Source organism: Lepidochelys kempii, chromosome 6 (assembly GCF_965140285.1).
Source record: "Lepidochelys kempii isolate rLepKem1 chromosome 6, rLepKem1.hap1, whole genome shotgun sequence".
NCBI lineage: Eukaryota > Metazoa > Chordata > Testudines > Cheloniidae > Lepidochelys > Lepidochelys kempii.
The window spans coordinates 105,415,053-105,440,586 of NC_136385.1; the positions used below are offsets into that span (position 1 = coordinate 105,415,053).

General features: G+C 39.4%; 1 protein-coding gene across 3 annotated transcripts in view; it reads left to right on the forward strand.

The window, feature by feature from the left end:
• Positions 1-25,534, forward strand: part of PPP4R4 (protein phosphatase 4 regulatory subunit 4) — a 119,323-nt gene that overhangs the window by 13,225 nt on the left and 80,564 nt on the right. Inside the window, exon 1 of one of the 3 annotated variants that reach the window (XM_073349557.2) lies at positions 15,250-15,268. The exons of the other annotated variants lie outside the window; for them this stretch is intronic. The gene's annotated coding sequence lies outside the window, so the exon portion shown is untranslated. Of the gene's footprint in view, positions 1-15,249; positions 15,269-25,534 lie in introns of those variants that run through there. 3 annotated transcript variants of the gene reach the window in all.

Genomic DNA, 25,534 nt, shown 5'->3' on the forward strand with positions numbered 1-25,534 from the left:
ACCCACGAAAACTTATGCCTAAATAAATTTGTTAGTCTTTAAGGTGCCACTGGACTCCTTGTCGTTTTTGTGGTTACAGACTAACACAACTACCCCTCTGATTCTTGACAATGAATACTGTTCCTTAGTCATTGCATCACTGCAAAAGGATTGGAAAATATGCCTTATGGTAATGGACTCAAGGAACTCAATCTGTTTAGCTTAACAAAGAGAAGGTTAAGGGGTGACTTGATCACAATCTATAAGTACCTACATGGGGAACATATATTTGATAATGGGATTTTCAGTCTAGCAGATAAAGATATAATAATGCAATGGCTGGAAGTAAGTGGAAATAAGGCCTATGTTTTTAACGATGAAAGTAATCAACTATTGGAACAATTTAACAAATATCATGATGGATTCCCCATTACTGACAATTTTTAAATCAAGATTGGATGTTTTTCTAAAAGGTATACTCTAGGAATTATTTTGGGGAAGTTGTATGATCTGTGCTCTACAGGAGGTTGGACTAGATGATCACAATGGTCCCTTCTCGCCTTAGAATCTGTGAAAGCCGCACCGTGAGTGTTCATAGGAACATGGCACAGTGCGGATTTAATACTAAAATTAAAAAGTAATGTATAATGCTCTTTGTTCATCTCTAACTTTTACTCTTCTTTCTAGCTAGAGGGCATGGAACATCAGATTCAAGCCTGATACAAACTAATTCACATGAATGGAGCTGTACTTACTTAGAGGAGGTCTGGGTTGAGGATAAAGACTATTACTAGATATCTTGTAACGAAACTTCCAGTTTTGTTTTTAGTTTAGCTAGGAAAGTGTTTGCACTTGTGCAGACCCTTTCTTTCACTTTCTTTTCTTTGAGTTATGTAATCTTAGGTGCCCATCACTATGGAATCCAAATAACTTGCAAAAACTAGGGAGCATTGACTGCACTCTCAGAGGGCTGTAATCTCATTCTCCTTTCCCAGCTGATTATTTTTTGGGGGGGGGAATGGGGAATAGGGAAGGAGAGGCATTATTTATCCATCCTTCTGTCTTCTTCTCCACCCCACTCTCATGGATCTGCTACTTCAGGTAGATCACTTGTTCTTGTTTTGCAAATTAGTCTCTGTAGCCATTTTTCTTTCAGTGAAGTCTGTTTCTCATTTACTTTTGTAGTCAAGCGACCCATCTCAGAATGGATATGCTTTCCAGACTTTTTCCCAGTTCCTCTTTACTCAGAAGCATGTCATAAAGGTTTTTGGGTATTTTTGTTGTTGTTTTTTTGACTAGAGATGCACTAATTTGGGAGGGGGGCGGGGGGGACTATAGCAGCTGTAAATGTAGTGAGTATTCACTTCTAGTCCAAGTTGAAATTACTGTTTTGTTCCTTTCATGTTCGAAAGAGTGATAGTTAGTGTTAGTTGACCACAGTTGTCTGGCCTGAGTGTGCTTGGACCAATGGTAATGTAATATTTGTTGTGTCTCCTTGGAACACTATAGGACAAGTTCAGAAAACAGGTGACTTGTAACCACTCTGGCTAGTGGCTTTAGATCTAATCATTCTATATGCCACCTGAATATTTACTGAGAAACAGTCATGGTTTTTTCCAGAGGAAAATCTTCAAGTAAGCATAGATGATACACCTATACCAACAATAGCTCTGGCATATTGGAAAGTTTTCTTTTGTGGATTTAACCTGGTGAGAAATAAACTCCAGCTCAGATTCTTTTTCAGGAAAAAAAGCGAACTCTGGGGGTGCATCTTAAAAACCCACCTTGTCAAGATAGGAAAAAAAATATAAAAAATACTTCAAATGTTTAAATCTTAAGGATTTACATAGAAAGAGTTCTAGGAATTTGGTTTATGAAAAAAGAACATGTCTCCTGGTGTGTCTTCAGCTAACTTAAGCAAACATCCCTCCAAGAGAGGCAGAAGTGCCACAATATGGGAAATATATGAATGTTTCTATTAATAACCATAAATAGTAATACCCTTCCTGTAACTTTATTAAATAGCTCATTTTGGATTAGGGAACGCAGGAACTGGAAGAGTTATTTAGATTATAAAATCTTCAGGGCAGGGATATCTGTTTTTTGTGGTTTCGGTTGGGATTTTTTTTGGACTTGATCAAGCAGAGTCTATGCTAAATAAAAACATAACAGAGAAAAGGAAGATGACAATTTAAATAGGGGTTTTAATCTATTCTGTGTTTTTAGTATGCACTTTAATGTGCAACTATATGGTATGCATCTCACATTATCTTTATCTCCAGATTAAAAACCTAACTGTAACTTCTTTTTAAAGGTGCACTGCAAGTTTTTAGACATCACATGTTTATAGTATTCTACAAGAAAACAACATGTATAACATGATTTCATAATGGATTATCAGGTGGATTTAGGCATGGGACACATTGCTAGGGGCAGACATAATATGGGTCTTACACTTTTATCTCTGAACATTTCTGCCATTTGAAATGAGGTGTTCTAAGAGTAGTTAGTTGTTAGGGCAAGAGAGTGGTAATTAAGATTCCTGGATTTTATTCCTTGCTCTTTCACTGTATCTCTCTCTGATCTTGGGTAAATTACAAACCTTCTCTTTGCCTTGATTTACCTGTCTGTAAAATGGGGATGATGATCTTCCTTATAATGGTATTGGGAGGTTTTCTTCATACTATTAAAATTCATTCAGATCTTTGATGAATGATGTTTTGTAAGGGCAAAGAATCCATCGTTATCCTATTACCCAGGCTCTTTAAGCCCACTACAGAGAATATTAATGTTCTTTTCCTGAACTCTGTTCTTTCACTGACTACCGCTTAATTGTTGTTTTTCCTTTCTCTCTGTCACCTGAACACTTCCCTCTGCTAGTGAGTTTGGTTAAGCTGATGCTGTTCAAAGCAGTATCTACAAAATGCTGGTTATAGGACAGTGTGGAGAACCCTTTCTGTCAAGTCTCATGGCTGCAACAGCACAAATAAATAAATATTCTATAAATAAATGAAGGTCTCTTTAGTGCACACATGGAACTCTGGAGCTCTCTATGCATTGGAGTAAGACTAAACCACTAAGTACAGTATGTCACGTCTAAGTTAAATTCTGCCTCAGAAAGTCCACCGGCAAGCAAGCCAAGTCAGATCCCAAATACAAGTATTCTGCGTTACAGCATTTCTCAGTCCTGAATATATATCATTGTGCTGTCCCAGTGGCTGTTTTACTAGATTCTTTCTTTTTTCTCAATGCTATTTTTTTCCCTAGAGACAGATGTTGATATTAGCACACTGAATATGTGGGCTAGATCTTCAGGTGGTTTAAACTGGCATAACTCCATTGAAATCAATGGAGTTGCACCCAGCTGAGGATCTGGTTCGTTGAACTTAATCATGATGCATCCAAAGGAAAGATGCAATCATTTTAAAGAAGATGTCCATCTAATTTTAGTATATGTGCGCGAGATTACTGTCTATGCTTTATTTATTCTTTCCACTGCAAAATGTCACACTCTGTCAAGGTTCCTTCCCCACTCTGAACTCTAGGATACAGATGTGGGGACCTGCATGAAAGACCCCCTAGGCTTATTCTTCCTCAAGGTACAAACTTTGCCTTGTCCTTGACCCCTATGCTGGCACCACCAAGTGTGTTAAACTAAGAACAGGGAAAGAGCCCACTTGGATACATCTTCCCCCCAAAATATCCCCCCAAGCCCTACACCCCCTTTCCTGGGGAAGGCTTGAAAAAATCCTCACCAATTTGTATAGGTGAACACAGACCCAAACCCTTGGATCTTAAGAACAATGAAAAAGCAATCAGGATCTTAAAAGAAGAATTTTAATTAAAGAAAAGTAAAAGAATCACCTCTGTAAAATCAGGATGGTAAATACCTTCCAGGGTAATCAGACTAAAAACATAGAGAGTCCCTCTAGGCAAAACCTTAAGTTACAGAAAGACACAAAAAACAGGAATATATGTTCCATTCAGCACAACCTGTTTTACCAGCCATTTAACAAAAGGAAATCTAATGCATTTCTAGCTAAATTACTTACTAACTTAACAGAAGTTCTGAGGAGCATTCCTGATCTGGTCCTGGCAAAAGCATCACACAGACAGACAGACCCTTTGTTCCCCCGCCTCCAGCTTTGAAAGTATCTTGTCTCCTCATTGGTTTATTTTGGTCAGGTGCCAGCAAGGTTATCTTAGCTTCTTAACCCTTTACAGGTGAAAGGGTTTTGCCTCTGGCCAGGAGGGTTTTTATAGTTCTGTATGCAGAAAGGTGGTTACCCTTCCTTTTATATTTATGACACAGTCCTTTTGGGATAATCATACTGTTAGGAATAATTTTAAAATAATGGTTTGTGAGAGGAAAATAGTTTCACAAAAGACCATTTAAGATCAGTGTAGTGGACCTGTGGATCACAATCAAGACCACAGCCCTGAGATCAGATCTGTTTAAACTTGGTTGGTGCTAAACAGATTCTGGCATTGTGTTCATCACCATTGTGGATGGGCCTAATGGCAGAAAAGTTATATACATTTCTATTTCATATTCTTTTAGGTGAGGTTCCTCCAGGGAGAGATGGGAAGTTAAAGTATATTTGCTTGTTCCACTGAATTTCTGTCTGTCATGTTCATTCTGTCACCTGTTTTGCGGCCTGATCCCAAATCCAGTGAAGTCAATGGGAAGACTCTTGTCAACTTCAATGGGCTTTGGATCAGGCTGTTGCACAATCTGTCTTCCAGAGTGAATATGTATCAGGCACAGCACTCTTTCTTTTTGGGCTGACCATGAATCAGTTGCAACAGGAAATGGAAGTAATTGTAAATGATTCACACTTTGCTGAGGAAAAGCTGTCCTTGATCTATGTGTGCTTGTGACAGATGAGGGAACATAATTGAAATCAGCTGTTTGATACAGTGTATCTGCTATTTCTCAGGGCTTGAACCTGATCTGAGTAGCTAAGACTATTGAAACTATTTGAATAACAATTAGAGGATGACAGGTTTCAGAGTAGCAGCCATGTTAGTCTGTATCTGCAAAAAGAAAAGGAGTACTTGTGGCACCTTAGAGACTAACAAATTTATTTGAGCATAAGCTTTTGTGAGCTGCAGTGGAAAATAATTTTATTTTCCACTGCATGCGTCCAATGAAGTGAGCTGTAGCCCACGAAAGCTTATGCTCAAATAAATTTGTTAGTCTCTAAGGTGCCACAAGTACTCCTTTTCTTTTTAATTAGAGGCTGAGAGAGTCTTATTACCGGTACTTACTTTCTGCTTAAGAGGTAGTTTATGCAGGGTACAAGTTCACAATTTTTCAAAAATCCAAGCCCCTTTTTGGTTTTGGGTCACCAAGTGGTGGGATCACTATAGAGACAACACATTGCACCTGTAATCCTCAGGAACTGTTTCTGGGTTCAAAACCCTTGGAAGTCCTATCCAGCTCTCTTTGGTTTGAATAAAGGTAGCTTCACTCCACCACTTCTAGGGCCAGAGTTTCAAAAACAGGCTTTAAAATGGCAAGGTTCCATTTTCAATACCCAAGTTTTTGCACCCACAATTTTGGAGTTTAGATTGAGATCGATGTTCTCTCTAATATTTATTTTTTCTCCTGTGTAAGGGGAAAAATGGCTGTCTGAGCTCAAGTTTTTAAACCTCTGAATGCAGTCTCTCCCTCTTCCATTCTCTTCCCCTACTTACTTTAGCCCTCCATTCATTTAACCTAGCTCTTCATTCACCCATTGACCTGCTGTCTCTCTACATTCATTCCATACACAATATCCATTATTACTGCCTCTTTACCACTCACTCTCACTTTTTCACTTTTTCTTCCCCTTTCTCACTCTCTTCTGCAGCAGTTAAAACAGGATGTTCAAGTGTGTGTAGGTGACATCTGAATACGATACTCCTCATGTTGTTGTGCAGTGTGTCAGCCACCACAACCTATTCTGGGATTTAAAAAATATGTTCTCTATCTTAAACTGTAAAATTTCAAAGCATCTTTCAAAACTCATTCATACTTTTTAAGTCCCAAAAGTCAGTATCAAGCTCTGGCTGTTGCTCTTAAGGTTACTGTCATATGTTTTGGAGATATCTTCTGTATGCACTGGGTTGTTCATCAGGCAGTCAAGTCTTTGGAAAGACAAGTAACAGTGGAAGCCAGTTGGTCCAGTATGTATAATGGCTCACATTTGTGCAGTGCCTTGAATCAAAAAGGACCCTAAAATATGTTTAGAGAGCTGTAGAGATTTTGTTTCATTCTTGACCAAAATGGAGCCACCTCTATGAATAAACTTATTGGTATAACCATTTGGACAACAAGTGAAAACAGATGCTTTATGTAACTCATTCTGCAAGAGGAAATTTATATGTGCAGAATATATTCACTGCTTCTAGAATTTGTGTACAAGCAGGGATGCAATCAGAATTTTCCTAAGGAGCAGTCCCAGAACTCTTCCTCCCTGTGCCTGAACCAAGCCTCAATCTCTCTTCCCCTGTTCCCAGGCCTGCACTCTCTTCACTGATGCCTCCACGCCCCGCCCTGCACTCTCCCCTCTGCACTCAGCTCAACGCATGTTCCTTTCCTAGTGCCCCACACTCTTCTTCCCCCCTCTCCTCCATAGTCTCATACCCAGTTCTGAGCTCTCTTCCCCCTGCAACTAGCTCCATGGTCTCCCTGCCCCACACCCAACCCCAAGCTCTTACCCAGAGAGGTGTTCAGTCTGAAGGGCACCATCCTCACCAAGGGACAGATGGTTCTTGGAGTCCCAGACCTCATCCTCTGTCATCTCCTCTTCCCCAGGAAACACCCAAAGCCCAGATCCAATTCTCCCACCATCCTGGGGACTGAGGTTCCTGGTGCCCCCATTCTGCTTCTCTCCAGTGGCTGGGGGTGCTTCGTTATAGAGGTGCTGAAAGGACTGTATAGGTGGGGGGTGGGGGAGCAAGCAGGCTCACAGGGTTGCAGAGCCAACCAGATTTGTTGACAGACGGGCAGCCAGGCCAAATCTGAGTGAGTGGCATTGCAACCTGTCATGTGAGTCCTTTTAAACACATTCACATTTATGATCCTGAAGGTTTTTCTAAAATACAGTTTTTTGAAATGTTACCACATAATAATTAATGTTTAAAGTTAGTTAAAGAAATAGATGACCCTTAGAAGAATGAGATTATTGTAGTACATTTGCTCTGGCAGAGTCACAAAATGGTCTCTTATCTGAATTAGAATTCCTTTTGGCAATTCTTCAATAAGAAAATGAAATAAGAAGGTTCAATTGAGCAAACTGGTCTTGGTAAACATGGTTACTATGAATACATAGCTACAATATTATCCAGTTAAGTATTGTTTTTCTAATCACATTTAAACTCCATTGGATTGTTCATATTTAGTAACACAAGTCAAATTAAGCAAGGCACTGAAAGTTAGTTGACTCATTTATTTTTTCATAGTTTAAAGTCTATGTAGATTTTATCGAGATTCAACCAAGGCACATTTAGTGGACGAAGTGAAGAGCAGGAAGGGAAAGTGTTTTTGGAAAACCAGATATTCTATGGGAAAAGTGTTTCAAATTCAAATGTAAAAAGGCAAACATGGCTATCATAATTGACACAGCAGTGTTTCTTATAATAGAGCTCAACTGTATTTTATGGTTTCAAATTTTTTGTTGTCCCTTATTTACAACACCATCTTAGAAGCTTAAAAATACAAGTCCAGATTCTTTTGTCCAGTTGAGATGTGCTTGTCATGGGAGGACAAGGTGGCTTTATACCATTTTAGTAACATAACAGTTCTGGGGCTAGCTGGAGACATGTTTGGGCCCCAACCCTGGAAATATTTGTGTGTTCTTAACATTGTGCATTTGGGTAGTTCCAAGTTAATGGGACTCCTTGCATGCATAAAGTTAAGTGTGTGTAAGTATATGCAGGAATGGGCCCGTGGCTCCTGGTATAATTTAAAGCAGCCTTAAGGATGCTTTAAATTATATTTGGCTGTTTATGGCCCCAAAGGACTGTTCTGGAAGCTAGAAATCGCTGCAGTGCCAAGGTGATCTGAATCTGCCCTCTGTCTTATGAGCACACTCCTAATGCCAGGGAAGCTGGATCTCAGGGGCCCATACATATAATACAGAAGTATAATCTCTCATAAATTTTATACCAATTTTATATGAAGACAGAGTGTCTTCTATTTCTTACTGTCATTTACCATCAGATAATTCTGCAATTTAATAGATATACTGACATCTGTCTTTTTAATAATTTGCTCCCAAATCTCATGTTGGGGTTGTTTTTCTTCTATTCCCAGATGTCTATTTAGGATCACAGTACAGCTTGAGACATGGTAGTGCATAACCCACTTACTAGTCTCTTTCAAGAGCAGTATTGTCTGTAGAGTCTCCCTGGTAATGGGTGTGTTTATTTTAGCAACTCAATTTGTAGTTCTGCTTCTTCTCATTCTTTGCCCAACCTGTGGTCTTAAAGTGAAGTGATTGTATCAGAATGATAGTTCCTTCTATGGGATTGGGTCCAGTTTTCATATAGTTATTACAATGTCAGCTAAGTAAATTATTAGATTCTTTTATTTCTGTTGTTACAATAACTTCTATTTATAGCGCTATAATTAAAATGTAAGCATAGTTAAGGTTTCCTCTCATGAAAGCAAGAACTACTGCATATCAGATATGCATTGCGGTGGTGGAAGGAACAGATGTCTCTTCTACAGAAAATATCATTTTCTTATGTTAAAGGAACACTAGAAATCTAGTCTTTTGTTAAAAATAGTCTAAAGCAACACATCTGCGGACTGACAACAAGCACATTTTCCTACTTTTTAAAAAGTTTTTCTTTCCTCTATTGCTATATTAAAAATAAACATGAAACAATGTCAAAAGTACAAAAAAATCCTTCTACCAGTTAAATAATGTTAGATGTTACTTGTAATAATAGTAGGTTTAAAAATTGGACAGAAGTGTAATGATTTTTAAATCATTATAAATATTATCTCAAAATCTTAAAGTTAAAAGTAAACGAAGACTACATAGGATCATAGATTAATTTTACATAACTAGTAACTAATCCTTGTACTGCATGAGGAAGCTTTGTTGACCATGTGGTTGCTATTATTGACAGTGATATTTATCTGCATTTGTTGTTTGCCTTGGCAACCAGTGTACTTTACAGGAGGAGAACTGAAAACTTGGAAATGGAATTGATGTTGAGTAATCCCTATAAGGACTGAATCCTGCAAGGTACTTAGCCCTCTCAATTTCCCATTCATATAAAAACAGAAGTCAAAGGGATTCAGTACCTTGCAGGGTTAGGCCCTTAAATCCTAACACCTGGAACAAAGTAGATATTATGTTGAAAGGATCATGTAGCAGGATACACAGTCATAACGAAAGCAGTACATACAGCATCCCTTGAATGCATTGAGGCACTAACCCTGAGGCACACTAGCTTTCAGTATCCAACAAGATATACATTTCATAAAGACAAGGAGAGGGATTTTCAATAGCACACCATGTTGGCCTAATTTTGCTCCCATGGAAGTCAATGGTGTTTTACCATTGGCTTCCATGGAAGCAGATTTAGGGCAACATGAAGCACTTTAGAAAATCTCATTCAACTATTTTAGTGTTATTTGTTACTTTTACAATTCTTTAAAATTTTAAATGTACATGTTAGCAGTTGAATGGTGACAGATCAACAGCCATGGAGACTTAATGTCCTATATGTATACCCAAAACAGTCACAGTGTTCCACCCATGTCCTCACCCTTGAACGGGGTTGGCCACCTTTAAGTGTACAAGAATAGGTGAAAAAAGAAAAGGAGTACTTGGGGCACCTTAGAGACTAACCAATTTATTTGAGCATAAGCTTTCATGAGCTACAGCTCACTTCATTGGATGCATAAAGTGGAAAGTACAGTGAGGAGATTTTATATACACACAGACCATGAAAAAATATACATTGTAAGGAGAGTGATCACTTAAGATGAGCTATTACCAGGGGTGGGGGGAGAGAAAACCTTTTGAAGTGATGATGAAGGTGGGCCATTTCCAGCACATTTCCAGGAGTTAATAAGAACGTCTGAGGAACAGTGGCGGGGGGGAGGAATAAACAAGGGGAAATAGTTTTACTTAGTATAATGACTCAACCACTCCCAGTCTCTATTCAAGCCTAAGTTAATTGTATCCAATTTGCAAATTAATTCCAATTCAGCAGTCTCTAGTTGGAGTCTGTTTTCAAAGTTTTTTTGTTGAAGGATAGTCACTTTAAGGTCAGAAATCGTGTGACCAGAGAGATTGAAGTGTTCTCCGACTGGTTTATGAATGTTATAATTCTTGACATCTAATTTGTGTCCATTTATTCGTTTACGTAGAGACTGTCCAGTTTGCCCAATGTACATGGCAGAGGGGCATTGCTGGCACATGATGGCATGTATCACATTGGTAGATGTGCAGGTGAACAAGCCCCTGATAGTGTGGCTGATGTGATTAGGCCCTATGATGGTGTCCCCTGAATAGATATGTGGGCACAGTTGGCAACGGGCTTTGTTGCAAGGATAGGTTCGTGGGTTAGTGGTTCTGTGGTGTGGTGCGTGGTTGCTGGTGAGTATTTGCTTCAGGTTGGGGGGCTGTCTGTAGGCAAGGATTGGCCTGTCTCCCAAGATTTGTGAGAGTGATGGGTCGTCCTTCAGGATAGGTTGTAGATCCTTGATAATGCGTTGGAGACGTTTTAGTTGGGGGCTGAAGGTGATGGCTATAGGCGTTCTGTTATTTTCTTTGTTAGGCCTGTCCTGTATTAGGTGACTTCTGGGTAGTCTTCTGGCTCTGTCAGTCTGTTTCTTCACTTCAGCAGGTGAGTATTGTAGTTGTAAGAATGCTTGATAGAGATCTTGTAGGTGTTTTTCTCTGTCTGAGGGGTTGGAGCAAATGCGGTTGTATCGTAGAACTTGGCTGTAGACAATGGATTGTGTGGTGTGGTCTGGGTGAAACCTAGAGGCATGTAGGTAGGAATAGCGGTCAGTAGGTTTCCGGTTTATGTGACCATCGTTTATTAGCACTGTAGTGTCCAGGAAGTGGATCTCTTGTGTGGACTGGTCCAGGCTGAGGTTGATGGTGGGATGGAAATTGTTGAAATCATGGTGGAATTCCTCAAGGGCTTCTTTTCCATGGGTCCAGATGATGAAGATGTCATCAATATAGCACAAGTAGAGTAGGGGCATTAGGGGACGAGAGCTGAGGAAGAGTTGTTCTAAGTCAGCCATAAAAATGTTGGCATACTGTGGGGCCATGCAGGTACCCATAGCAGTGCCACTGATTTGAATGTATACATTGTCCCCAAATGTGAAATAGTTATGGGTGAGGACAAAGTCACAAAGTTCAGCCACCAGGTTTGCCGTGACATTATCGGGAATAGTGTTCCTGATGGCTTGTAGCCAACTGTGCCCACATATCTATTCAGGGGACACCATCATAGGGTATATTTTTTCATGGTCTGTGTGTATAGAAAATCTCCTCACTGTACTTTCCACTTTATGCATCCAATGAAGTGAGCTGTAGCTCATGAAAGCTTATGCTCAAATAAATTGGTTAGTCTCTAAAGTGCCACAAGTACTCCTTTTCTTTTTGCGAATACAGACTATCACGGCTGCTACTCGGATACCTGTCAAAGAATAGATGAAGTTCATTCTCCATGACCATTCTGGTAAGGATTACCAGTTGTGATGATATATGATATTTTTGTTTGTTTACTTTCTCTCTTCTTTAGAATTTGACTGAGACCACCAAACTCATTTCCCATATTCCACTGAGCAGCCATCAGGAAAAAATACAACTTTTGGTTACTACATGCTGCTTAACAATGTCTTCCTTTACAGGCGAGGAATCAAAGTGGAGCTCATGCCCTCCTTATATTGAGAACTATAGTCTTGGGCCCTAAACAAATAAGGCAGGCCTCTGGATCATGCCCCATACTCTTTCTACCACCTTCCTCTAGCCTACTTCTGTCATCTCTCTTTCCCGTATAGCCAACCCTGTCCCTAAGTTTCTTTAGCACAGGGGTAAAGACGCAGTTCCTTAGGGTTTCTTCCCTCTTGGTACAGAGTAAATAAAATACACAATAAAGCTCCCTTTCCTCAACGTTCAGTGGTAGGCCAGGTCACAGTCATTCCAAAAGACACCCCTCAAAGGATGGCTTTCCTGTCTTCTCATACTGGTCTGGCTGTCTAGCCACATCTATATCCAGGAGCTTCCAGGTGTGTGACCTTGATTTACACAAATAGCCCCCAGCTGTCTTCCTATTTCTCTTTTAATATTGTTCAGGCTTGTTCCCTGGAGAGCTCATGAGCTGTAGGCATGTCTGATCTTTACATCTTCACCCTCTTCTTTCCACAAAAAGACTCTGGTCTCCCTGGCAGGGTTTAGACCACACTGTTACCCCTGCTTGGATTTCAACTTGTGTTTTAGAGACAAAAGGTGTGAGTATTTACAGTTTGACAAAATTTTCACAAATTGAGTAGGACTGTCAGTCAGCAGGTGTGCTTGCAGATTGCACTATGCTGTCATAATTGGTTGATTTGCTGGCATTCGATTCCTTCACATTCAATGCTTCTTTTGCAGAAGTGCAAATTAAATAACCCGGCCACAAAATACACAGCACATGGCTTCAGAGTCTTCCAAAAATGATATTCTCTCATCCAAGGCGCTGAATCACTATTACAGGCTACAGTGCCCATTCATTAGAGCCTGTGGGTTTATAAGGGCTACTAAATTTAAGAAATAACAATAGATACAGTACAAAGTAATTCAGCTGTAACCAGCTGGCGAATCTTTTGAGCTAGATTGTGGCATTTAGCCACAGTCCTAAGTAAGGGACAGTATGCAGTTGCACTGGCTGAGTATGAGCTTGGGGAGACATTGTGCCTCATCATTCTCTGGTATGTAGCACAGAGCAGAATGCACCACACTCTTCAGACCAGTGCAGAGAAGAGGTAGGGTCATGGACCTGCCCTCACTTTATCTATCTTTCTGCTTTCAGGTAATATGTACCTCTTGGGGAGCATATGGGGAGTAGTTCTTGGCCTTCGCATGATGCCCAAGAGAGAGAAGGTTTTGCACCCGTCCTCCTTCCAGAGACACATGTACCTGAATGAGGGTCAGGGACTATCGGACTCTTCATTTTAAAAATTTTTTTCTGAATGTACTTTAAGAATATTTTAAAAAATTAACAATACAGTTAATATAGGACTGATTGCTGCAAACCTTCTCTCATGTGAGAGAGGACTACTCCCTGTAGGAAAGATTTGTAGGATCTGGCCCAAATTTCCAAAGATTAATACCATATGCACACTAAATATCTACAGGGGTTGATGTTTATTAGTACTGTATTAATAGATATAAATATTTAATAGTTACGATGTTAATTTTCTAGATAACAGGTGCATTTAGTTTCTCTAAGGACTTTATTGCCTTTATGTTATGCCCAGGTTTGCTGTTTGTTTTTTGTTAAACACCAACATTGTACTCAACACCATTCAAGACACCAAAGAAAACATGTTTTGTGCCCTGAGGAGCTTACACAGTAAAGGTCCAAACCTGGAAACACTTAGTACTGAGTGTAGACTATAATTTCAGTGGGACTACTCAAGTTAAAAGCAGTTATTTGTCATGTCCAGTAGAAAGTGTTTGTAGCATCTGGCCTCAAATAGATAACACAGAAAATACATGGAGACCCAGAAGAGGTTGTCTTACTTTTTAAAAAGCAATGCATTTGGTGATGGGTGATTACCTTTTTTTTATTATTAACGTTCACATTTGGGGGAGTCAGAGGAGAAGTGTGAGTTAAATGTTGATTTTGTTTTGATTTTTGTGAACTATAAATATATGAATATATTCTGGCTTCAATTTCTTAGCATTTAGTACAGGACATGGTGAAGGATGTACTGGTCATCTGCAGTATACAATGGTAATCCACCAATTATTAATAAGCTTCCTAGGTAATTTTGATTTTCTTATTTTCTTTCTTATTTAGGGCTAGATTCTGGAACCCTTACTCACATAAATAGGATTTTCTTGTGTAGTTAAATACTGTTCAGCATGAGTAAGGGTTATAGATCTGACTTTCGATAATGTGACTCTTCTAGATGTTCATTTTCCTTAAAGTGCTTCTTTAAAAATTTCATATCACTTGCTGTCCAATGTCAGGAACTTTCTCAACCTTTTCAGTAAAAAAGGACCCTGTCTCTTAAGTTCTTCCCGTTGACTTCAGCTGGAGTTCCATGTGAAGTGGGCTTGCAGGATTGGATTCAAAGTTCTTCTGCACATGTCCCAAGTAGTAACAATACAATAGTTTCAAGTTCTAAACATTTTCTATAATTTTGTTTCACCATGTATTTTAGAGAAACAAAACAGATGATGTGATATAAAGATTTTTATCATTATTGGTGATGTCATTCCAAACTCAGACTAATAATAATAATAATAATATTCACACAGTCACATTATGTTATATACATATAAGGTTATACAGTTGTGCCAAGTTTAAATTTGGCCATATTTTCTGTCTGCACAATCTGCAGACAGGATTTTTTTGTTTATGTTCCCAACATTATATTTTTGAAGATGCAAATTTAGAGAGTTTTTTTTGAAAATTTGACCCACAATGTTGTGAATATGTCCATGGTTACAAACTGAAGAAAGATGGGAAAAATACCCAAAGATTTATTTCTGAATTTTTGTCCATAAATGATATTGTCTGCATGAAATTTGCTTACAAAAAAGGGTGATCTAAATTGCCTTAAAGTATAGGGCTCTGGCAGAGCTTTCCTGCAGTTAATGCTATTAATAGAGGAACAATTTCTCTATAACATTGCATTTACTGTGACCTCTAAAGGAAATAACTATGTAGCATTTATTTTGGTATATCATACAGTATTAAAACTGTTTTAATCTGAACATTTAGAGATAATTCACTTTAATTCTGGAGACCTGAGTAGCTAAAGAGAAGACTCCACAATGCTACTGCTTCAGTAGTAATATAAGAAAAATCTCCCACAGCTGGAAAATTACAGGCTGTGTGGAGGTGTTGAAATGCCTCCAGCTCCAAATTCTGAATTGGCAGTAAGCCAGTCACTGTGAGTAGTTCTCATTTAAAGGGGAAGGCACTCCTTTTCTTTAAGTTTCTTATTCACAAAGCTGATGGTATTTTGTCATAGTATCTGTTGATTAAGATGTACAGTTAAATTCCATTTTGCTGAATTTCAGGAAGCAAATCACTGTCCTTCAGCCAGGTAATGCCTTTGTTTCTCTAAGATTTTGTTGGAATTGTGCAAGTAATGTGATTAGCATGTGAGCCTTCGAAGAATTATTAAACAAATCACTAACACACACATAATCAACATTAGACACATTAGTGTTATTGCTTGAAATAAAATAATGAAATATTGATGTTTGATTTTTCAAAAACAACAACAAAGCAATAAACCACGTCCATCACAAAATAACTAATCATTTAATGTAAACCTATTCATGGTAACTGAGTTAATAACATCCTTTCATTCAGTTTTAAATAAAGGTTTAAAAACATGTTTTGGAAACTTTGTAAAATTGTACTTAAATTGTCATTTTAAATTTTCTGTTCTCTAATCTAGTTCACCCTAATTTTGAAGGTTTTAAGAAAAAGATTTGGATATAGCTGTGAGTGTTGAAACTGACTAACATAACTGTGTTTGTGGACAATGTTTTTAAACCAGGGAACACTTGTGCAGATGAGACACTTAATGAGACCTCCTGCCTTCTACTGGAGCATCGTGTATTTAAAAGTGATATGATAATTAGCCATACAAATGGGTTGTAATACTTTTAAGAATGTCATCCTAATTTCAGTTAGGGAAGTAGCCTAGTTATCTTAATAGATGTATTAAAAAAACCCAAAATATTAATGCACTTCTCAAGTTGGATGTTATTGTAAACTGTAGTTGCATTCTTGGTAAAATTACAGTCTATATTCTTGAGATAGGGTAGAAAGAAAGAGGGAATGAGAGAGGATGAGAAAAGGAGAAGAGTTGGATAGCCAACGTGCAAAATCTTTTTCATGTATGTTATTTTTCTATATCTTATTTGTCAAACTATTTCTATTAGAGTTTGGACTAATTTGGCTCCAAAACAGTTTCTAGATGTCAATAAAACAGTCTGTTGTTCTGAAGATTAATTGTCAACCTTTAATTTGATAACATTTTAATTAATATTCTAGTCTATACAGTAGTCATGTTCTGGAATTTCAGTGTGCTTTGTTTGTATTTCAATGTGGTATTCTGAAAGATCAGAAGATGAAAAAAATAATAAAAATGAATATTGTAAAATAAAGTTTTAAATTACAATCAACATTCTTAAGCCTGCTGCTGTGAGAGGAAAGTGACATAATGGAGGTAAAGTCGCAATATTAAAACAAAAAAACTTCAAAAACAGACTCCAACGAGAGACTACTGAATGGGAATTAATTTGCAAACTGAACACCATTAAATTAGGCTTGAGAAAAGACTAGGAGTGGATGTGTCATTACACAAAGTAAAACTATTTCCCCATGTTTATTCCTCCCCCACCCCACTGTTCCTCACACATTCTTGTAAACTGAAGTGAGCTGTAGCTCACGAAAGCTTGTGCTCAAATAAATTTGTTAGTCTCTAAGGTGGCACAAGTACTCCCTTTCTTTTTGCGAATACAGACTAACACATCTGCTACTCTGAAACCTGCTGGAAATGGCCCACCTTGACTATAACTACAAAAGGTTTTTTTTCTCTCCTGCTGGTAATACCTCCCCTTATCTGATCACTCTCGTTACAGTGTGTATGGTAACGCCCATTGTTTCATGTTCTCTGTGTATATAAAATCTCCCTACTGCATTTTCCACTGCATGCATCCGATGAATTGAGCTGTAGCTCACGAAAACTTATGCTCACATAAATTTGTTAGTCTCTAAGGTGCCATTAGTACTCCTTTTCTTAGATCAAATCTAAGAGTCCCCTGACCTGCCTCCCATACAAGAGATCAAAGGGAGCAAACCCTGTGGATTGTTGGGGTACGCTATACGTGAACAGTAAATATGGGAGCAACACATCCCAGTCACCCTCATGCCTGGAAACATGCATTCTAAGCATAGCTTTTAGAGTTCCATTGAACCTTTCTACAAGTCCACTAATTTCAGGGTGGTAGAGTGCAGCTTTCAAATGCTTTACCCCACACAACTCCCATAACATCTCAAAAACTACAGATATAAAATTAGTACCACAGTCTGTTAAAATTTCTTTGAGAAAGCTTACTTTGCTAAAGATAGTGAACAAAGCTGTGGCCATGGTCTCAGCTTCAAAGTTAGACAATGCTATGCCTTAGGATACCTAGTAGCAAAATCTACTACCACAAGAATATATTTCTTTGCATTCCTGGAAGGTTTAGGTCCAACAATATCTGCAGACACTCTGGCAAATGCCTCTCCTTTAATGGGTAAAGGCTGCAAGGATACTTTTCTAGGTCCCTTAAATCCTTTGCGTTTCTGACACAAGTCACAGCTCCTACAGTAGGCCCTCACTGAGTCATACATAAGTGGCCAATGGGAGTTTTGCTTCAACCTGTCACATGTTCTTTCTATTCCCAAATGACCTGCAAAATGGTCCGTCGTCGTGGGCTAACTGGAGCAGATCTCTCCTATATCCTTAAGGTTTAACTATTTGCTGACACACTTCATCAGGAATCCTCTTTTTCCCTAAATAATAGGGCTGTTGATTAATCACAGTTAACTCATGCAATCAACTCAAAAAAAATTAATCGTGAATAAAAAAATTAGTCGTGATTAATCATAGTTTTAATTGCACTGTTAAAGAATAGAATATCAATTGAAATTTATTAAGTATTTTGGCTGTTTTTCTACATTTTCATATATATTGTATTCTGTGTTGTAATTGACATCAAAGTATATATTTTTGATTATAAATATTTGCACTGTAAAAATGATAGAGAAAAGAAATAGTATTTTTCAGTTCACTTCATACAAGTGCTATAGTGCATTCTCTTTGTCGTGAAAGTGCAACTTACAAAAGTAGAAATTTTTTTTGTTACATAACTGCACTCAAAAGCAAAACAATGTAAAGCCTACAAGTCCATTCAGTCCTACTTCTTGTTCAGCCAATCGCTCAGACAAGCAAGTTTGTTTACATTTACAGGAGATAATGCTGCCCTTCTTATTTATAATGTCACCAGAAAGTGAGAACAGGCATTTGCATGGCACATTTGTAGCCAGCATTGCAAGGTATTTACATGCCAGATATGCTAAACATTCGTATGCCCCTTCATGCTTCAGCCACCATTCCAGAGGATATACTTCCATGCTGATGACTCTCATTTAAAAAAATAATGCGTTAATTAAATTTGTGACTGGACTCCTTGAGGGAGAATTGTATGTTCCCTGCTCTGTTTTAGTATCATTCTGCTATATATTTCATGTTATAGCAGTCTTGGATGATGACCCAGCACATGTTGTTCATTTTAAGAACACTTTCACTACAGATTTGACAAAATTCAAAGAAGGTACCAATGTGAGATTTCTAAAGATAGCAACAGCACTTGACCCAAGGTTTAAGAACCTGAAGTGCCTTCCAAAATCTGAGAGGGACAAGGTGTGGAGCATGCTTTCAGAAGTCTTAAAAGAGCAACACTCTGATGTGGAAACTACAGAACCCAAACCATCAAAAAGAAAAACAACCTTCTGCTGGTGGCATCTAACTCAGATAATGAAAATGAACGGACATAGATCTTCACTGCTTTGGATTGTTATCGAGCAGAACCCGTCATCAGCATGTCCTCTGGAATGGTGGTTGAAGAATGAAGGCACATATGAATCTTTAGCGTATCTGGCATGTAAATATCTTGTGACGCCAGCTACAACAGTGCCATGTGAATGCCTGATCTCTCTTTCAGCTGACATTGTAAACAAGAAGTGGGCAGCAAATATAAACAAACTTGTTTGTCTGAGCAATTAGCTGACAAAGAAGTAGACTGAGTGGACTTCGTAGGCTCTAAAATTTTACATTGTTTTATTTTTGAAGGCAGTTATTTTTGTACATAATTCTACATTTGTAAGTTGAACTTTCATGATAAAGAGATTGCACTACAGTACTTGTATTAGGTGAATTGAAAAAATACTATTTCCTTTATCATTTTTACAGTTCAAATATTTGTAATCAAAAATAAGAATAGAAAGTGAGCACTGTACACTTTGTATTCTGTGTTGTAATAGAAATCAATATATTTGAAAATGTAGAAGACATTAAAATATTTAAATAAATGGTATTCTATTATTGTTTAACAGTGCAATTAATTGTGTGATTAATTATTTTTCGTCACTTGATAGCCCGACTAAATAATATTCCCTCTTTCACAAAAGATCTTACCCATCCTTCCACAGTTGGGGGCATTATTCTGTGCATTAGCCCTGGCCTGCTTTAATTAAATATCACTCTGTTGAGCCACAATACATTTCTTCTGAGTTTTACTTGAATCTAGAATTACCCTTGGTGCATCCATTTGCCTGCGTTGAGCCTTTTCCTCAGCAGTGCATCCTGCTGTTCCATGCATCTCCTATACTCCTGCTTTTCCATCTCAGCAATGTCACTGTCCCTGAGCAAATTTTTCAGTTCTTGATCTGGGGCTTTCTTCTTAAAGGATAACTCCCTTTGTAAGCACAAATCTTCAAGGGCTTTTCTGTCAAGACCCTCATATGTTCATGGCTCACTCATTGTAACTAATCTTTAACCCAGGGGTGGGCAAACTTTTTGGCCCCAGTGCCACATTGGGGTGTGAAATTGTATGGAGGGCCAGGTAGGGAAGGCTGTGCCTCCCCAAACAGCCTGCTCCCCGCCCCCTATTTGCCCCCTCCCACTTGCCACCCCCTTACTGCCCCCCTCAGAACCTCTGACCCATCCAGCCCCCCCTGCTCCTTGTCCCCTGACTGCCCTCTCCCAGGACCCCCCCGCCCCAAACCGCCCCCCCGGGACTCCACCCCCTATCCAACACCCCCCGCTCCGTATCCCCTGACTGCCCCTTATCCAACACCCTCCCCCCTGCCGCCCCCTTACCATGCCGCTCAGAGCCGCAGGAGCTTGCAGCCCTGCTGCCCGCGCAGTGGTATAGCTGCGGGGGAGGCGGGACAGTAGGGGAGGGGCCGGGGGCTAGCCTCCCCAACCAGGAGCTCAAGGGCCGGGCAGGAAGGTCCCACGGGCCAAATGTGGCCCGCAGGCCGTAGTTTGCCCACCTCTGCTTTAACCCTTAAAACTCTCAATATCAAAATCAAATTTTGATTAGCATGGGGGTTCTGATCCAAACCCAATTAACCTGTGGTAATATGTGTCCTAACCAGACTACACCAAATGTGTCTGTGTGACTGCATGAGCCACACTGAGAATGCCACACTCAGGGAATACTGCAAGGAATACGGTAGGCAATCCCCCAAACTGGTGGTTTATTCTATAATTAGATTCACCAAGCCAGTAACAAATCTGTAGTACCATAGACTACAGACTTGTAGACTACAAGAAGCCAGACAGAGTCCCCTTCAGGCATTCCAGCCCATGGCTCCCATCTAGACAACCAAGTCTAATATAGTGAGGGGTTACTGAAAACTGTGTTCACCATACTTAAACTTATACCTATCCCAAAATATCGGACACTTACCCTCAGGTCAATATGAATTTCAGATCTTACCCAAATATCACACTGTCAGCCAATCCTTAGTAAACTAACTAAAATTATTAATAAAGGAAAATAAGAGAGTTATTAATGGCTAAGAAATCATACATATACAAGTGATTTTCAGTGTTCATATAGCAGTGATGTTATATATGCTGGTTTGAAAAGTTTCTTTGAAATTATTCCAACAGGTCTAAATCCAAAAGAAGCTTATATGTAAAGTGTATTAAAGTCTTTCCATACTATTTTCCAGGGTATTCAAAATAAATATTTGGAAGATCTTAGACCACAGTTTAAACTTTCCCTGTTCAAAGTTCAGCAGACTAGAGATGCAGGATGAGGCCCGAGGTTCCTTTTTTTTATAGCTGAAGCTGAACCTGAAGCTTGCTGGCAAGTGACAGGCAACTTCACCATGTGGACTGGGAAGAAAAATCTGTGATCTTTATTCAATGGGCCATTCAAAGATAATGCCCTTTGCAAGAGCCATTTAAACTACTAAAATCGTTTACAGATGTTTCACAATCATAAGTTTCAAAGAGACATGAGGACAATAACATTATTACTTACAAAGCTTCACTTAAATGTTAATATCCCTCTTGATCTAGAGACAATTGAGTATAGTAATAATAGTATTACAAGACATGAAAAAGAATTAGCATCTACAAGCTAATTTGGTTTCTTCTAACAGGACATAGGTAAACCACAGACAAATACACTTAGCAGCTATTTTTTATCCTTATCAATACAAAGGGAATGAGTTGGGGATTGCTAGCCTAATTAAGATTTCTTTGATAACCATACATAAGTGGATTGTCTTGATTACAACTGCAATGCCTCTTGAAGCTGAAGCTTGCTGGCAAGCTGCTGGATCCCCCATCATCTCAGGCATTGGCACCCTAACAGCAGGATTGTCTGGCTGTGTAGACTCCCTCCTCAGGCCCTACGCTACCAGCACTCCCAGCTACCTTCGAGACACCACTGACTTCCTGAGGAAACTACAATCCGTCGGTGATCTTCCTGAAAACACCATCCTGGCCACTCTGGATGTAGAAGCCCTCTACACCAACATTCCACACAAAGATGGACTACAAGCCGTCAGGAACAGTATCCCCGATAATGTCATGGCAAACCTGGTGGCTGAACTTTGTGACTTTGTCCTCACCCATAACTATTTCACATTTGGGGACAATGTAAACCTTCAAATCAGCGGCACTGCTATGGGTACCCGCATGGCCCCACAGTATGCCTACATTTTTATGGCTGACTTAGAACAATGCTTCCTCAGCTCTCGTCCCCTAATGCCCCTACTCTACTTGTGCTATATTAATGACATCTTCATCATCTGGACCCATGGAAAAGAAGCCCTTGAGGAATTCCACCATGATTTCAACAATTTCCATCCCTCCATCAACCTCAGCCTGGTCCAGTCCACACACAAGATTCACTTCCTGGACACTACAGTGCTAATAAACGATGGTCACATAAACACCACCCTATACCGGAAACCTACTGACCGCTATTCCTACCTACATGCCTCCGGCTTTCACTCAGACCACACCACACGATCCATTGTCTACAGCCAAGCTCTACGATACAACCGCATTTGCTCCAACCCCTCAGACAGAGACAAACACCTACAAGATCTCTATCAAGCATTCTTACAACTACAGTACTCACCTGCGGAAGTGAAGAAACAGATTGACGGAGCCAGAAGAGTACCCAGAAGTCACCTACTACAGGACAGGCCCAACAAAGAAAATAACAGAACGCCACTAGCCATCACCTTCAGCCCCCAACTAAAATCTCTCCAACGCATCATCAAGGATCTACAACCTATCCTGAAGGACAACCCATCACTCTCACAAATCTTGGGAGACAGGCCAATCCTTGCCTACAGACAGCCCCCCAACCTGAAGCAAATATTCACCAGCAACCACACACCACACCACAGAACCACTAACCCACGAACCTATCCTTGCAACAAAGCCCGTTGCCAACTGTGTCCACGTATCTATTCAGGGGACACCATCATAGGGTCTAATCACATCAGCCACACTATCAGAGGCTCATTCATCTGCACATCTACCAATGTGATATATGCCACCATGTGCCAGCAATGCCCCTCTGCCATGTACATTGGGCAAACTGGACAGTCTCTACGTAAAAGAATAAATGGACACAAATCAGATGTCAAGAATTATAACATTCATAAACCAGTCGGAGAACACTTCAGTCTCTCTGGTCACTCGATCTCTGACCTAAAAGTCGCAATATTACAACAAAAAGACTTTGAAAACAGACTCCAACGAGAGACTGATGAATTGGAATTAATTTGCAAACTGGATACAATTAACCCAGGCTTGAATAGAGACTGGGAGTGGATGAGTCATTACACAAAGTAAAACTATTTCCCCATGTTTATTCCCCCCCCCGCCCCCCCCCCCGTTCCTCAGACATTCTTGTTAACTGCTGGAAATGACCTACCTTGATTATCACTACAAAAGATTTTCTTCCCCCCCCCACACACTCTCCTGCTGGTAATAGCTCATCTTAAGTGATCACTCTCCTTATAGTGTGTATGATAACACCCATTTTTCATGTTCTGTGTGTATATAAATCTCCTCACTGTATTTTCCACTGAATGCATCCGATGAAGTGAGCTGTAGCTCACGAAAGCTTATGCTCAAATAAGTTAGTTAGTCTCTAAGGTGCCACAAGTACTCCTTTTCTTTTTGCGAATACAGACTAACACGGCTGCTACTCTGAATCTTGTTAAGTTGTTATAGATCAGACACGATTGACTTGTCTGCCAGTAACACAAATGTATTTGACTTGCTGGGCACTAACAAATTAATTCTGATGATCATCTAATACCTTCTTGAATGTTTCTACTGATGCACCATACTGTTTTCTATACACAGAAAAAAGAAAATCTTTCCTGTAACACAGTGTTTCCCAAACTTGGGACACCACTTGTTCAGGGAAACCCCTGGTGGGCCGGGCCGGTTTGTTTACCTGCTGCATCCGCAGGTTCAGCCAATCACGGCTCCCACTGGCCACGGTTCGCTGTGCCTGGCAAATGGGGGCTGTGGGAAGCGGCAGCCAGTATGTCCCTCGGCCCGCACCACTTTCCCCAACCCCCATTGGCCGGGCACAGCGAACTGCAGGCAGTGGGAGCTGCGATCGGCCGAACCTGCGGATGCGGCAGGTAAACAAACTGGCCGGGCCTGCCAGGGGCTTTCCCTGAACAAGCGGCGTCCCAAGTTTGGGAAACACTGCTGTAACATGTTCCAGTGTTTCAATGCAGACATTCTAGACTCCAGTGAATGTAACCACAATAATTACATATGTTCAAAAACCAGCAGGAGAACGCTTCAATCTCTCTGGTCACTCAATAACAGACCTAAAAGTGGCAATTCTTCAACAAAAAAAACTTCAAAAACAGACTCCAACGTGAAGCTGCAAAACTGGAATTAATTTGCAAACTGGATACCATCAGATTAGGCCTGAACAGAGACTGGGAGTGGTTGGGTCACTACAAAACCTAAACTTAATTTCCCCAATACTAATTTCTCCCTACTGTAACGAACACCTTCTTGTCAACTGTCTGTAATGGGCCACTCTCTTACCACTTCAAAAGTTATTTTTCCTCCCTTGGTATCCTGCTGTTAATTGATATATCTTGTTAGACTGACCTCACACTTTGTAAAGCAACCCTCATCCTTTCATGTATTTATACCTGCTCCTGTATTTTCACTCCATGCATCTGATGAAGTGGGTTCTAACCACGAAAGCTTATGCCCAAATAAATTTGTTAGTCTCTACGCTGCCACAAGGACTCCTCGTTATTTTTGCTGATACAGACTAACACGGCTACCACTCTGAAATTTGTTTCCAGTTTATTGTAGAAACTTTTACCAGGTAGATATCTGTTTTTTAAAGGCATGTGGTATTCATTTAACAGAATAGAGTTAACTTGGATTAGTTGTCTGTAGCTGAATATAGCAACTAATTTGTGTTTGTTCCTCAGAAAATGTTAAATGTTGTTAGGTGAAATTAGAAATTATAGTGGAACCCTTGAAGATCTTTTCAGCTCTAACTGCTGCAATAATAGTTTGACTCTTACTTCAGTACTCTGTGGAACATTTGGTACCACTTAGAAACAAAACTGTACAATTACAGTTACAAAACTATAAATTCAAACCAAAACAAAAAAATGATTGAGATCATTATATTTGCTAAATGGATGCTTATTTAATCCAGCTTGTATTTTTAAATAAAGAAACTTTTACCCTTACCAGAATGATCATCTGGACAGGATATGGTATATAAAAGTATTTTAGGTAATTAAGACTTGTATGCATTACTTTTTTAAAACATTTATTCATATTATGAATTAAAGGAAAATGCATTGCAAACAAATGGTGGTCATGCCCCAAGGAAGCTGCTTGTGTGCTTTGTGTGCCTATGTATGATTGGGCTTTTTAGCCATTTAAAACAAGTTTTGATTTGTTCAGCATAACAGATTATAAAACTTTGAAGTAGCAATGGTTAGTATGAGTTACAGCTTTTAACTCGGTGGTTGTCAATAGATGGCCAGGTGTCCTCTGTTCTTTATCAGATGGGAGATTCCAGCATTTTCGGAGTCTCTTTCAACAACTCATGCCCCTGCTGGATAGATCTTGTATTTCCATTCCATTTCCTTCCTTCACTGTTTCTTTATCCCATTCTCCACCCTTGGATCTTCTGTAATTTCTTTTCTCCCTTTCCCACCCATGTGTGTGTCATAAGGGTATCTGTTTCAGTTAAAAAAGTTTATA